The 14,485-nt window shown below is 41.3% G+C and overlaps 1 protein-coding gene and 1 non-coding gene across 31 annotated transcripts in view; both read right to left on the bottom strand.

Annotated features, from left to right (window-relative positions):
• Positions 1–14,485, bottom strand: part of LOC145437839 (adhesion G protein-coupled receptor E5-like) — a 138,166-nt gene that overhangs the window by 106,873 nt on the left and 16,808 nt on the right. The gene's annotated exons all lie outside the window — the stretch shown is intronic.
• Positions 12,850–12,937, bottom strand: Trnay-gua (transfer RNA tyrosine (anticodon GUA)). The gene is given in 2 exon segments: positions 12,850–12,885; positions 12,901–12,937. It is a non-coding gene; the product is annotated as a tRNA-Tyr (tRNA).

Raw genomic sequence — 14,485 nt, 5'->3', positions numbered from 1 at the left:
CCTAAGTAGCTTGCCAAGAATGGAGAAAGATCATTCAACAGCAGCAGTTGTGGGATGGCAACACTGAAGTTGTGCGTACACTGCCGGTGACACACCGTGCTGCTTCATTCTCACAATGTTGTCCACAACACAATGTTTCATCATGCGCTTTTTGATATAAGAACCAATGCCCACGCAGTCTTGCTTCAGTTAGGATATTGCGGTACGTTGAGCATAAAACCATGTTAACTTATTTGTTTCATTTGAACGTTTATGATTCACAATGAACAGATAATGTGCCGTCTACAGCCGTAGACCTGTAAAGTAGGCTGCAAGCTGATAAATGTAAAATATTAGGATCACCGACAGTGCAAACATGTACGATACAAATCAAATGCAGGTTTCCAAAACACCCCGTCGTAATCCCAGATGGTCTAGGGGTCAGGATTCCTGGCTTTCACCCAGGCGGCCCGGGTTCGCACATATGCTAAAGCCAGTAATTAAGATACTGGGCTTATACCACGGAGAAAGCGAACTGCAAATGAACTTCGACAGACTCTGGCAAGGAGTCGAGAAAAGCGTAAGGCATATTAAATCAAAACGGCTTTCGTGGATCGGTAAAATAACGGCGATTAAGGCATACATAATTAGCAAAATAACTTATACATATGCCAACAAGCAAATTCCAGACGACAAGCTCAAGCAACTCGAACGCCTCGTCTACGGCCTACTGTGGAGTCCTGAGAAACTCGAGCAAAAAAGCAGAATGCAACTGATCAGACCTATAAGCCAGAAGGAGGGATTGATATGCCAGATATCGAATCTGCAACACACGCAAAGAGAGCAAAAAGACTACAACAACTTAGTCGACTCGAGCACCCGATTGATATCTGGCATGCAGAAGCGATATACAATCTGACAACGAAGGTGAGCGATATAAATTGCAATTTATACAACAACCTCTACCCTCACAGAAATACATTGACGGAGAAATGGAAGAAAGAAAAGGAAATATTCGACGTAATTAAAAGTCAATCACAGGATATACAAGAACTAAGCCAGAAAGAAATGTACCAGATCCTTGTTAAAACAAAGACGCAACAAGAAGGAAGCCGCATGGCGGACTGGAAAGAGATATGGCTATACCAGCCCAATATCAAAGATCACATTGACAACAAGAAACGTGAGATTTCCTATCGCATTAACACTGAGAGCTACTTTACAGGCTCCAGAAAAACCAACGCAGGCTGGGTACGAAGAAAAGACGCCTACTTGAAAAACAAATGCAAATTCTGCCAACACGCCGAAGATACTCTGCGTCACACCTTCGCCGAATGCGCAACTTACAAAAAACTGTTCTCTCTTGTAATACAGGATCTCGAGAACGACCTGCAAACGACTATTGACGCTACACCCGACGAGATCATACGCAACGTCTACGACGGACCGCAAGCTCCGACTATAATAAAAGCTTTTATGAACGTGAAAACCCTTGTGTGGGAATGGAAAAACGCACTCGACATACAAAATGAATACGCCCAAAATATTGACCAACGCATCTACGATATAAGAAGTAAAATATACCGAATAATTTAGGCGAGCCATTTAAACGCTCGCGCGATAAATCATATTGCATTTATCGACCCACAATACGAAACCAATCCACCTACAACCTATCCAAACCACCAAACCTCCCATCCCACTCTACCCCACCCCTAATCCAACACCTACTCCCCAAATCTACCCTGTCCACCACCCCCAATGCCCTATTCCTACCCACCCACCCCTACCCTATTCCTACCCCACCCTCCACCACTCCACCAAATTTATATGAAAATCACACGCAAACGAGCGCCAAGTACTGGTGGCTCCTTCTACGAACGCGACCACGAATCGACATCGACTGCTGCGATGAGATGAGATGAGCCGAGCGACTACGAGCGCCAACTTACGACGGCGTCTACTACGACCGCGTATACAAATCCTACTTCGGCAACGGCTGAGACGAGATGACCCGATGATGGGGAAAGATTCTCTTTATGAAATTTTTGAAATTTTATGTACATATTTGAATAAACATCACAAAAACGGTTCGATTCCCGGTCTGGGAATTTTTATATTTGATGTCGTGATAGAACAAGGGTCGGCAACCTACGGCCCGCGGGCCGGATCCGGCCCGCCAAGCGAAATCGTCCGGCCCGCGACATAATAATTAGTTTTCACAAGAATGCGGCCCGCCGCTTCTCTATGAGTTTCAATCAGCAGTGCAGCCCTGCTTGGAAAGAATGCGGCATTGATACGATATAAGTTGCCCAAATCGTATTAGTCTATTATTGTGACGCCACAAAACGAAGGCGGTTGAAGTAGGAAATGGAGATTGTTTAGAGTAGACTAGATCAGTGCTTATCAATCGGGTATATCTCGCAACCGAAGGTGTACCATACTTTTTGAAGGGTTTACCGATGGGGTGTAACAATAAAGGTGACCTTCCTCTGCTACAAAAACGCTTGGAACATCTCAGACGCAATGAAAAAATATCAAACTTGAACTGTTTAATTACAGATAACTAGCCTCCGTAGGCTAGTTATTCATAGTTTAATTCACCAGAAGGCATTGTGCGCCAATACTACAAACCTGAAGTGTTTTACCACAATGATTAAAACTGAAAATATGATTTTGTCTCACATACTGAATCACCAACATTGTTACGACAGATAACTAGAAGCATAGAACCAATATGGCGATGTAATGTATTTCTGCCAAGTTCGCGCATTAAGTCGAGCAGCTATGCTTGCACGAGTCTATGAACTGAGAAACGAAATAGCATCTTTCCCCGAAAATACAAATGTCACCGACTCATAATCTTGTAATCGAAAATGGGTATCTAATCTTGCTCTCCTGAACTGATCTGAACTGAACTGAACTGAACGTCACATCTGAACAAATTGAATTTGCAACTTCGGGGGGGGGGGGGCAACTGAATACATGAGGTGTCGAGGCGCATTTGACACAAATCTGGGAATGTCAGCAGTACAGAGTAAATTATGCTCACTTTCCTATACTGGAGGAGAGAAAACCGAGTACCAACACTATATTTGTAACTGTGATACGAAATTTAATTACTGAATATCCACCCGCTTTTCCGACATTCCTTCTATACAAAATAAATTCTGATTATTCAGTACTCCATTTAATGTGGACGCCAATACCGTTGTCTGAAAATTTCAAATGGCCCTTTTTGAAATGCGATGCAGTTGGATTGAATGACAAATTTCATACAAAGAGCATATCGCTGCATGACTTTGACAAAGAGTACGTTCTTGAAATTGATCTTTATCCCAGCTTATCAAACGATGCGAAAGACATCGCATCGATTTTCGGTACCACGTACGCATGTGAGCAATAGTTTTGAACAATGAAATTCACGAATAGAAAGCCAAGATCACGTATATCGGACGTCCCTTTAGAATATGGTCTGATTCTTGCTTCATCTGACTGTTACCAGAAGTTGAAAACCTTTCACAAAGCAAGCTGCGTCAATTGTCATATTTATTCTGCGTTGTTGAAGTGTAAATACTTGTGTTTTATGATTGGTATGATTGAGATTGCAGCAATGTAGGATAATATACCGAAGTGAGCGAAAAATATGATATTAAGAAAAATTCCGGCCCGCCAAAAAGTTGTGCACTCGAAATTTGGCCCGTGACTAGCAAAAGGTTGCCGACCCCTGTGATAGAATGTCATAGATGTTTATCTCGCAATGTAGGTTGATAGTTATCCTAATTATAACATTCCACGGATTCAGTAATTTTTTAATAGTGCATCGTAATAGTTCACCGATGCAACGTAGATTTTCACCTAGGCGACGCGGGTTCGAGTACCGTTCCAGGAAATACCATTTTTCGATCGAAACAATGCCAAGGACTTAGATTCTTTTCACACAATATAGAGGGATTGATATCGAATTAGAACATATTATTTATCCATTAAAGTTCTGATAGCGCATTTTAAGAATAATTCATTTATGAATTCTACAATTACGTGTCTCTCTCGTAATCCCAGATGGTCTAGGGCAGGGCTGTGGAGTCGGAGTCGGAGTCGGTGGAGTCGGAGTCGGAGTCTGGGTAATTTTCGCTTGATGGAGTCGGAGTCGGAGTCGGAGTCGTGAAAACTATAATAGCTGGAGTCGGAGTCGGAGTCGGAGTCAGTGGAAAATACTGACTGGAGTCGGAGTCGGAGTTTGTGAGAATGACCCTGACTTCGACTCCGACTCCGACTCCAACTTCTCTATCATGAAAACATTTGCTTTCAAAGAATTTTCAATATAATTTTTATGTACCACTTATCACTGTTATTAATAACCATACAGATCACGTGCGGCAAGCCCATGGAACGCAGGCCAAATTTGGCACACGAGACGGTTAGGTGTGGCCTGTGAGGTAATTCTCGAAATTATTTATGACATCAGGTACAATTGCAAGGCCAACCAAAATTTGATTAGCATGACCGCGAAATTTGATGATGACTAAAGCAACAGTTCTGACGCATTGACGTATCCAGGGGCCAGCCACATTCATCCCAGATCTTCGTATATGACCATAAAGTAGAATGTTTCATAGCTGATTTATTTGACGTGAAATTTTTCTCTATACTTCGCGTGATTCATTGTCACTAGATTTCTTGCATTCATTAGGCCTATTTGAGCCCCCTTCTGAAAATTATAAATACATATTATTCACAGAATTGAGTCTAACTATATTCGCAAAAAGGAGATACGGTTTCGCTTGTGCACTCGCAGCAAGATCGTCGACAAAACATTTGCACAAAATGATGGAGGCATGTTCACTGAAACCGTCGATTTTTCTATGTCTAAACATCGAATAATTCTGTCCTTGCCAAGTGAGCCCAGTGGTATAAAAATGCGACCCCCAATGTATGTTAGCAACATATTTATTGATATAATTCAGACATTATATTGCAAAAAATTTCGCGCTTCGCGCGACAAGGGCCTGATTGCGGACTACACAGTTGCATGACATATTATCAATTTTAGAGCGTAACTATTGTTTGCAATGTTACCTAATTCGGTTTGCTCATATCGGACGACTAAAACAAGGTTATCAACATTCCAGTTGCCCGCGCAATGGTTCGTAAATCTCATGTGTCCCTTTGGCCGACAAAGTTGCCCACCCCTGATATAGATAAAATTAGACATTACTTACTACATTAATTACAACTCGGTTGCACAGGGGAAGAAAATCGCAAAATGCGTTTTCGCGATGCAGTCGAAATTGATGCAATTATTGGAATTATACCATGATACTGTGACAGAGCAAATTCATCGGCTGAGTTTGTAAAATTGTAAAAATGATGTAAATATGACCAAACGATGCTTCCCGCTTGACAAAATGAAAAATATTTGTAGCGTAGCTTAGCTGTTTGCGTCGAACAAATGATCAAGAAAGACTGCAAGTCCCAATCCTTGAATACTTGATTAAGTACGTGTAGACTAGAAATAGGCTATGGTCTTTGACTACTTAACTAAATTCCATTTATGACCAATGTCTATTAGTAGTTAGAGTGTGTGTGTTTTTAATCAGGATAGTGTGCAATGACAAAATTAGTAAGTTCAATCTCTTTTATTAGTTGCTACCTCATACACAAGAGCTACACTTGGATTTTTTATCTACATTTTATCATACATTATTGGATATCTGTCATATTTGAATGATTCATACATTTCAGGATATTAGAGAGTCCACGTTATAAAAACTTGAAAAGGGAAGGATATTTAGCAAATCTTTCTTTCATGTTAATTGCATAGTGGATAATTCGAGCTGTTCCACAATGAAACAATTTAGCATGCCACCGTTATTCATATGTTTGAATATGTTTAATGGTTATATGATAGTCATTCAACCGACAATGTGGCATATCATTTTCGAAGTAAATTGGTAATATTGCTGGAGTCGGAGTCGGAGTTGGGAGTCGGAGTCGGTACGTTTAAAGACCCAGGAGTCGGAGTCGGAGTCGGAGTCGGTACGTTCGAAGACTCAGGAGTCGGAGTCGGAGTCGGAGTCGGTATATTGAAAATGTGTGGAGTCGGAGTCGGATCCGGAGTCGGTGGTAAAATTTACCGACTCCACAGCCCTGGTCTAGGGGCCAGGATTCCTGGCTTTCACCCAGACTGCCCGGGTTCGATTCCTGGTCTGGGAAGCACCCTGGTCGTTCGGGATTCCCCTGTCTGTTCGTTACATCGCCTCGTATATCGCATTCTACATTATGTGTGTGCCTTGTTCAGATGAAAATATAATCTGTCCATTGATTGATTGATTGATTGAATATGCTCCGATAAAGTAGTTAATAACGATGGACCCGACCCGACCGAAGCTAACCAGCGAGAACCTCATGCATGAACATGGATTGTACGATTAAGAACTATGTGCGATATGTATTCGAAGACACCACTACAGGCAGTTCCACGTGTTAAATCTGATCACGCGGGGTTACAAAGTATAAAAGATTATTAGTAACATATGCAAGTACCATGGTCATTGACAAAATAATCACTATCCGTGCGGCTAAGGCAAAGGTGACAGAAGAGCGAAATGGTTGAACTTATACCAGTTATATTAAAATTCGGAAATCTATCACATTACGGGAAAGCGATTTCAGTCCGTTATTGAGGCGAGTTATTTTGAGGTGCAAATAGATTTACACGTCGAGTAGCTTCCAGCTCTTTCATTCACTGCATGCAGTGAAAAGATGTGTTAGATTGTAAATGTTTTGTTATGTCATGTTATGCATTTCAATTACTTATACTAGGGGTGCCAAACATACGGCCCGCATAGCGATTCTGAATAGATTGAAAAATCATGTGTTTTTCCCCACATCGGCGACAATTGTTGAGATTTTCAGTGATAAATACATCCAATAAATAATCTCTCAAGATGGCAAATGTCGAGTATATTCATAGACGGTATTATAACTTCCATACAGCGGAGTTCAGGTGTAATTCTGTTCACCATTAGGAACAAGTCAAAAGAAAATTGACCAAAAAGGAGTTATTCACAGCAGCGGAAACGCCAATGAGAGACCGTCATATAAGGCTACATAAAGAATAAAAATGGTTACACGAAGGTATACTTCAAATATATGTGGTCGCACTGCGGTATTACTTTCTGACTAAAAATATTACGGATTCCAGCAGTGACACCAGGATCGCGATTAAATAATAATGAAACAATTCCTACGTCCGCTCTTACAGTGAAATCTTTCGCATATACGCAGGGCTAAAGCCAAGAGTACGACTAAAACAAAGGAAACACAGAAATATTCCAGCTGTTCTCTACAGGTCAATCGTCGTATTCTTGCCGATTTCATTGTTTGCAAACATAGGCGCTGCTAGAATAGAACCCCTGGTATCCGTAATAGAATGCAATTTACGATTGTGTGTACAGGATTAATAATAAAGTCGACCTATATAAGTGAAAAACGGGCACGGATTTTGATGCCCGACGTCGAAAACATTTGACTGGTCTGGCCGGCGAGCGATCTGAAGGTTTGAATCAGGCCCGCGACGCCAGTTGCGTTTGACATATCTTGCGTATACTTTATGCAGGGTTGTAACCAAGTCACAAGGTTCCGAGTCAGAAGTCAATTTCACTTTTATAGTTTTGACTCGAGTCAAGCCGAGTCATTTTCAATTCACCCTCGAGTCAAGTCCGAGTCCAAGTCACGGAGTAGCTATCGATTCCGAGTCATAGTGTTTCGACTCGAGTCCGAGTCCAAGTCATTGTTTTGACTGTTCAGTTCCGAGTTAAAAAATCGCGACTCAAGTCATTACAACACTGACTTTATGTAACATTATTTGTAAGGGCCATACATGCAGATAAGTCGAATGGGATACACAATTGAAAAAATGTATGAGATATCCTACCGTCCTATACTGTACAATGTGTACATCGTATCTACATTGCGGGATGAGGATTCCGCCATACATTGTATTGTATAGCTATACCGAAAATGCTGCTCCCAGTCCTGGAATCGAACCCGGGCCGCCTGGGTGCAAGCGAGGAGTCGTCCTGACCCCTAGACCATCTGGGACGACGGCAGAGAGAGAGAGAGGGACAAAATGGCCAAACTAATAAGTGTATTGCTTTTGAATGCGCTAGAAGTTTTAATGGATATTTAGAATGTTCTAATTCCGATATGTCTCCTCCTACATTATGTGAAAATCATTTTAGTTCTTGGCATTGTCTTGCGATGCCGAAAAATAGTATTTCCTACACTGCGATCTAACAATACCCGCATTAGGGTTGTTCAGAATTAACCGACTTTCAAAAAGTCTAGGTTTTCAGTCCGTTTCCCATGCCTTATACCTTAAAAACAAATTCTGGCAACTTTTTTTTGTAATTCATCCCCTGCATCCGTGTGCACATTGCCGTTTTCTCATGCACCTAAAAATTTCTTTGGAATTAGGGAATTCCCCCGTTGTCAGTGACTCGACAGGAATGGCGTGTGTTCTCATTGACGTGACGCGTATGTTTTAGCGCTGATGAAGCGCTGAGCGCGGCTGTGAAACGGGGATCATTGATTAGTCAGGTGCCTTGCTGCTTTGTTGTTGATGGACTGTGTTTACGATTGAGGTGCAGGACTTATCAGGCGGCGTTTTGACTCATGCTATTAGCGAGTTTAGCGCGTGATTAGTGAACATAGTATTATAGCAGTATACAACTATTTGATATAATAGACCTGATACTCTTTTCCTTTCTACTGGGATAGAAACAAAGCTTGCAAATGTCTATTCCAGTGACTGGGGAAAACCGCCAGTCGGTTGCTCTAAATTGTTTGTTACGGTATATCCCAAGATATCAATATCCTGGTATGAGTTTTTCCAATTTAGGAATAACTAACTGGATCTAATCTGGCTACTCCTGTGCAAGTTATGCAGTATGTGTTCAACCTAAAACTCTAAAAGAGCTGAAATGTTTTCCACTATTCTTCGTTGCTCGACTGAGTTTATGTATATCTGTTTTTCTAGGATTAGCTGTAGTGCGAAATGTCTGAAAAAAAAAGAAAATCGTCATCTAGTGCAGCAGTACCGAAGCAAACTAGAAGAACACGATCGCAGACACAGCATTTCTTAGTTGGGCCATCTGAGGAAGCCATTACGGGATCGAAGTTGCCCACTCTGAGGCAAGTTATGCAATATGTGCTACACCTGAGAGAGCATTCATTTTTAAAAAATGAACCAGTCAAGTCACACATCCAGATCGCAGTAGATGAAGTGATCGGTTTTTGGTTACTTGCTGGCATAAAGACTATCACAAAAGTCAATGCCACTAAAAGATTAGAAACAGTATGGAAACAATGGCTGTAACTAAAGAAAACTGCAGGCCGGAAATATGTATCAAAAAAACAAAGCGACTTTGAAGCCAAACTGAGTAAGCTATGGGATATAGGAGCCCCTGACGCGATAGCGACAATTGAAGCAAGTAGACTTCTTTCTGACGATAAAAAACGTGAAGACATAGCATTTTATCAGGATCAAAGGGGTCCAAGATTAGCAACGATCGGTGGCAAAGATAAAGTGTTGAAAGCGAAAATCATGCAACAAAAGAGACGGACCATGAGTGCAAGAGAGTCTGCACCAGCATCAAGTAGCGAAGGTGAATTTACAGAGAGCTCATCTATATCTTCACAGGTAGCTGACACTTCTCACAGCACTGATTTTGAACTTGGCACAGTCGCATCTGGTCATTCCGCTAAATTTGTGACTCTAAAAGCTCCTGTAAACCTATTCAGCGACGAAGACCTATGCTAGGTTTTTGATCGCTTGAAAGTCAGTGATAATGTCGCTACCATGATAACTGCGGCACTGATTAAAGCTTGCGATGGCAACCCTAATGACTTCCATCTTTCAAGATCTGGGACCTATCGACGACGCATTGCAAATCGTTTGAAAATTTCCGAATCTATCTTTGAAAAAATATCCACCAATCCACCAGAGCACATTGCATTGCACTGGGATGGAAAGCTCACTAAGAGTCGTCTAGGATATCACTTTGAGGCCTTGGCAGTGCTCGCATCGTCTGCGTATTCCGGCGCATTTAAGAAAGGGAAACTTGGCATTCAAACTCTGGAAAGTGCTACAGGAAAAGCACAGGCTGATGCATCATTTGAACTGCTGGAACTTTGGAATTTAACAAAATCTGTTAGAGCTCTTGTGTTTGACACAACATCCTCAAACACGGTAAAAACAAAGGTGCGGTTCCGTTACTTGAAGAATTGATTAACAGGAAAGTTTTCTACAATGCCTGTCGCCATCATATTTATGAACTGATCATTCGAGAGGTTTGGAAGTGTTTGTTTGGATCGACAACCACAGGCCCTGAAAACACGGATTTTAATACCTTGAAGAAGAAGTGGAAACATATTGATAAATCAAGAAGCTATAAAACGCGGAAGTTTATTGAAGGCAGCTGGTTGGCGATGAAAGCTGATGAAGCAAGGCAAGAAATAATTTCACTGATGAAACCCAATGATGGAAAGCAGAAAGAAGTCTTGATAAGAGATGACTACAGAGAATGTGCAACAGGCACCTTGGCGATTTTGGATGACAAATATGTTGATCATCGTTTTCGCAAGCCTGGTGCTACTCATAGCGCTAGATGGATGAGTCAAGTCCTGTACTGTCAAAAAATGTTCATGTGGAGTGAGCAAATGGACTATTCTGAAGAGTTCATTGAAAAGTTGGAACGAATCAATACATTCATTGCTTTGTTTTATGTTCCAGCTTGGTTGAAAACTGATATTGCATGTGACGCACCTTGGAATGATCTCAAATTCCTTCATGACATGAAAAACTTTTCATTATGCGATCTCACTGTTGCTGATGTGGCATACAAGAAATTGCGAAAACATCATTGGTATGTAACTGAGGAAATGGTGGTATTTACCATGTTCTCGGCTAATCCAAAGATTCCTGACAAACTGAAGGAAGCGATGGCTGCTAAATTGCTGAAAATGCCAATCCCTGAAAAATTTCGCAGAGGTATGCCTCTCAGTCTGATCTCTGACTCTGTCTCTGAGTCAATGAGTATGGTCGATTTGATTTTGCCAGAATCGTGGTTTCTATTTGATGCTATACATGTGGAACATGATTGGTTGAGTCTTCCAGTTTCGGAATGGCATACTGATCCGGATTTCGTGACTGCTCAAGAATTTGTGAATACTGTTGAAGTAGTTAATGATGCAGCAGAGCGTGTGGTAAAATTGAATACCGACTATGCTGCGTTCATAACGGATGACAAAAAACTGCGAGCGAGCCTCCTACAAGCTGTGGAAGATCACCGGAACAGATATGCAGATTTTTTGAAAGCAACCATTTCATCCACCTGATTTATGTAATATTTTGCCAAGTTGATCTCTTTCTTTGCCTTATTTTTTCGCTTCCTGTGATGTTTATTATGTGGCTGTGAGTGGATGTTACATTTACAGTTGTATTTCTGCACATGGGGATCCAGGAAATTGATGAACAGTGCCGGGTAGGTTTGAGGGGTGGAGGATATGTGATCCAACAAAATGACTATCAGTTTTAGGTAGTTTTGAGCAGTTCTAAGGCAGTGTGGGACATGGAAATGATATCCTGAACTAGGAATGCCTTATATAGTGGGGTTTTGTAGGACTCCAAACCGCAACAGCTGCATAAATCCATGTTATATGTCACTTTAACTAGGCTAGGTAAAATCGTGACACTCAGATTTTAGGGGAATTCCCTATTTTCAGCTGCTATTCTTCCAGCTCAATGTGCACACGGATGCAGGGGACGAGTTACAAAAAAAAGTAGCCAGAATATGTTTTTAAGGTATAAGGCATGGTAATCGGACTGAAAACTTGGACTTTTTGAAAGTCGGTCAATTCTGAACAACCCTAACCCGCATCTATGGCATTGTATCGCGATATCGAAAAATATTAACTCCCAGACCGGGAATCGAAACCGGGCCGCCTGGGTAAAAGCCAGGAATCCTGACCCCTGGACCATCTGGGATTACGAGAGAACGGAAGAATGATTGATTTCATACATGTATTGTTCTTAAATGTATTGTAAGAAATTCAATAGATATTTAGTATTATTTCCGATATGTATCGTCCTGAAAATTGTTAATAGAATTTTAGTCCTTCACATTGTTTGGGGATATGTGGTGAAATTCTATGTTGTGTGGATGAATTACTACGATGCAGTAGAGATAATTACAGAATTCGCAGATTGTTCTGATTGGGATAGGCATCATCCTACATTGCGAGATAAACATACCCACATCTATGGCATAGTACTGCGATATCGAAAAATAATAATTGTCAGACCGGGAATCGAACCGTTTTTGTGATTTTTATTCAATTATGTATACATAAAATAGCAATAATTTATTAAATGCAATTCTCTCGGTTTGGTTCGTCCCCATCATCAGGTCATCCTGACCCCTAGACCATCTGGGATTACAAGAGAGACAAAAATAATTGAATACCAACAGCACGTCTCGCCCTTTACTTTTATCTGCTACTGTGTCATATCACTTCTCCATGACGATTCCTTCCTTCACCGTGCTGTTCGCATCAATTTATATTTTATCGAACGTATGTTTTTCGAACCGCGACTTTCTCATCTCATTTCATCATCAACCATTTCTATCCCTCGCATAATTGCATAATGTTGTCAAAGTGTGCTTTAATTGCTAGCTAAGTAAACATTAAGGATCAGACGCGTTGAATAACACTGAAAATAGTATCAAAACGTCCGATCGACATAAAGATGTGCAGGAGGTCACTCAGTCTACGTTGCGAGTTGATCGATCGAGATTAAAAACGTCCTTCGAGCCGGATTCGAACCAGCGACCTATGGATTACCGCACTCTGCCCCTACAGTCCACCGCTCTACCAACTGAGCTATCGAAGGATGAGTATCGACTGTATCAGGACGTCATCATTTGGTAGTTGCTAAGTAGGTCCTCAACGAGTCTCGTCGTACGTGTTGCTTAAACTTGTCACCACAAGTATGGGATAGTCCCTTCGATCGTGGATCGCGTTATCTTAATTCCATTGCTTAAATATAAAAATTCGCTTGAAATCTGGAATGGAGCATCGGAGAAAAGCGAACGTATAGTAAGTCGCATGCCCAACGTCTGAATTGAATTTGAGCACTGATATCATACATCAGACAGTCGTCAACTAGGCGCTGCTATTGTGTTCCTCTCCGGATCGGTATACCGTATCAAATAGTAAAGATGTGTAAGGGAGGAGTGAAAATGACTTTTTTTTTCAAATCCAAAAAAGGCCTTCCTCAATCCTGACAAATGACCTAAAACTTCAGGAAAAAGTGACTTCAGGGGATTACCCCCATTTTCCAGCCGGCAACCCCCCGATTTCTGTTCGTGGGGGGGGGGGGTAAAATGGCTCATCTCGGCAACCGATGGTCGTAAAGTCATGATATATAGCTCAAAATCTGCGGAAACATCATGTTTTTATCTGTCTTAAGAGGAAAGTTTTCTCTATAGTGAACATAAAGCGATTTATAGCCAAAAAACAGTAAAATCGCCATTTTTCCAAATTTTGAAGTTGTACAGTGCAGTTATTTACTCTTAATAAGCCATGTTTTGTTTTTAAAGATTGTTACGCTACACCTAGATACTTTACAAAGTAGCCTATCGTAGGATTTATTGGATTTATGATCACAATTATGGTGCGAATTAGACGAAGTGGAGAACATATCAAGATTTTGCATGGTGGCGAAAAGTTTACTGGCTGTGAAAAGTTTCCACCTGGTTTACTGCCCACAAAACGGCAAGTGATAGAGAGAATGCTCCACTTTAAGAACTTTCGCACTAAAAAGCTGCGTCAAAAGTTGCGAAAGAAATCTATGACATATGGGTGTTTTGCAATGTTTATCCTTTGCACCAACGTAGCATAACCCGAAGGATTCAATCGCTGGTCATAGATTTTAGTGAACTCGACCGGTGGCCAAAAAGCAAACGTACTGAATCGTACTTGGAAAAGCAAGCAATTTTTTTTATCCAATGTAGATGAATTGTATGACATCTTCTGTACAGACGAGGATCAACGAAAAGAGTTGGAAAAACAGCATAAGTTGCGAATGACTGAGGAGGATTGGAAATTTTACAATGATCAAAAGGGGCCACGTGCTGGAAGGTGTCTGGATAGTATCGTGCCTTTGGACTCATCTGACCAAATGTTTGCACGCCGGTTAACATCACAACTGAACGCCAGAACTTCCGCACCCGCAGCCCAAAGTGAAATGGAGGTCGAACTGTATGCTTGGCATGCCTCAGAGTTTGAATCAACAAGCACAGATTCTTCCACAATTCACAGTCACCTTTCCAATATTTCCAGCTCTTCATCCAAATCAACTGAATTCCCAACCCAGAATCGAAAAAAATGGCTGAATCTTGCCAGAATGTGTGAAAGATTTCAAATATCGGACCGAGCT

This window comes from Botryllus schlosseri, chromosome 4, assembly GCF_051294905.1.
Source record: "Botryllus schlosseri isolate E-star chromosome 4, Bs_hap1, whole genome shotgun sequence".
NCBI classification, from domain to species: domain Eukaryota; kingdom Metazoa; phylum Chordata; class Ascidiacea; order Stolidobranchia; family Styelidae; genus Botryllus; species Botryllus schlosseri.
Note: the sequence above shows the minus strand (reverse complement) of the source record. Positions and strands in the feature narration are given on the sequence as shown.